Genomic DNA, 2,099 nt, shown 5'->3' on the forward strand with positions numbered 1-2,099 from the left:
TGCTTTCTCTTGACATGAGTGTGAATGCCAACCCTCTTCTCGATGAACTTGAGTGCACGCATGTCTGTGGACACTTTGAGCAACTCCATGGCATGCTGCTCTTAGGGCGCGAAGCCACACACCTCCTGGATCATGTCCCGCACAAACTTGGTGTGCTTGGTGAGATGGGCTGTGTCTCGGCTTGCTGATGTTTTTTGTCACTTTATAGCCTTTGTTGAGGCCCATGGCCATGGGGTATCGCCGATCCATGGCCGCTGCTCTCAGATGGTGGCCGGACAGGCAGCAAGTACCTCTTGACCACAGCAATGGAACAGAGATTGAAGGAAGGGCCAACCAGGGCAGTAGGGTTTCTATTTCAATTCCTTGTACATCTTTAAACAGCACAGGTAGTAGAAAGACTGCCCTAGCCAGTGACTGAAGCAGGAGGTCAGTACAGACTTGAGTCTGTGTTGGCCTGATGAAAACTCACAGTTGAAGATTGCCAACCTTTTTTCAGTACTCATTTGTATTCATATCATCTTCCAGCAAAAATGACAGCACAACACAACACAATGAAACAAAAAACAAAACAGGAAAGAAGCCGGTTTATTTCAACTGCAAGATTTGCTTGGGATTACTTAATCTGATAAGAAATGGTGCTCAGCCTAGCTCGGTCCGGCCCGGTTCTCGGGAGAATGAAGTTCATATACAAAGGGAAACTTCCGTTCAAGAAACGCTGCTCTGAGGGCGAGAAAATCCAAAAAAAAAAATACCCAGACCGGGTGCTGGTGATAGTGGAAAAAGCTCCCAAAGCTTGGATAGGGGACCTGGACAAAAAGATACCTGATGAGTTGGTCAATTCTAGTCCTTGATCTGGAAGCGAATTCATCTCCGTGCTGAAGATGCCTTGTTTTTCTTTGTCAACAGTGTCATTCCCCCCACCAGTGCCACGATTGGTCAGCTGTAGCAGGAATACCATGAAGAAGACGTCTTTCTCTATATAGTCTACAGTGATGAAAGCGTCTATGGTCTGTGAAGCTGCTGCCCTGAGATGGGGGCTCCATTCTATAAAGAGAGGTGGTGCTCCTTTGTTGACATCCAGTTCCTCCTTCAGGCTCAGACACCATCTCCTTTCTTCAGGACCTGCACTTCATGTTTGAAGCTGTCTCTCCAGTCCCTCTGAGCAGGAGGGATAATGGTAGATGCAGCCACTGTACATCTTTCCCCTTGTTTACCCTCCATTCTCACTCTGCTTTAGACTTCGTGATTGTCGATCTCTGTCCCATCGGATGATTGTTTTGGTTTCTATTCCTTTCACTACCTTCTTTTTGGGGGTTAGATTGAAGGGATTGACATAGGCTGGGGGAGGTAGGAGGCACATCAATTAAGAGGAAACCACTGAGCTGAGTTGAAAAAAATGGTTTAATCCAGACTCTCCTGGCATTTCATGAGATACAATATTTTTCCAAGCCATGTATGTGTCAGAAGTGGAGCCTAAAAACAAGAGTTTACGTAGGTATATATTGTTTTGTTCAAATTCAGGCATCCTCAGTTCCTACTGCAGAGTATCCTAACACCATACAGGGCACAGAAGGAGGAAATCTATTTCCATGGCCCAGTACTCATGTGCACATGGGTTATCAAGATTTTAGAAAATGAAGTGTTGGGGGGGGTTAGAGGATAAGATAGGAAAAGAGTGGTGGTAGCAGGAGTGTTATCCAACCTCCCAACATCCCAGCCCCAGGGTCTCAGGAGGGCTCTGTGCAGTGTGTGCAGAATGATGAGAAGAGAGCAGCTGGGGGGCTTCTTCATAGCAGAGACTCACAAGGGTTGAGGAAGCTGCTTTTCTTCTTCACTTCCACACCTGGGCATTTCCTAATGTCTACCTCTGTGTGTGTGGCATGTGCATATGTGTGTGTAAAACTCCAAGTGTGGGACAGAGCAGCCCACTTAGGTTATTGTTTATGAAACAACACGAGAGAGAATTGTATGCAGATGATTTAATAAAATGGAAAGACATAAATGTGAGGTTTCAACAATTGTCTTGCACTTTATAGGTAGAAAAAAGGGTCAAGAAAGAAGAGTTATGATCTGTGCTATCAGTTGCTTGCCATTGCCAG

At 45.7% G+C, this 2,099-nt stretch overlaps 1 pseudogene; it reads left to right on the plus strand.

Annotated features, from left to right (window-relative positions):
- Positions 1-674: 674 nt before the first annotated feature.
- LOC116889802 lies at positions 675-1,397 on the plus strand (annotated as a pseudogene).
- The last annotated feature ends 702 nt before the right edge of the window (positions 1,398-2,099 follow it).

Source organism: Rattus rattus, unplaced genomic scaffold (assembly GCF_011064425.1).
Source record: "Rattus rattus isolate New Zealand unplaced genomic scaffold, Rrattus_CSIRO_v1 flattened_line_172982, whole genome shotgun sequence".
NCBI classification, from domain to species: domain Eukaryota; kingdom Metazoa; phylum Chordata; class Mammalia; order Rodentia; family Muridae; genus Rattus; species Rattus rattus.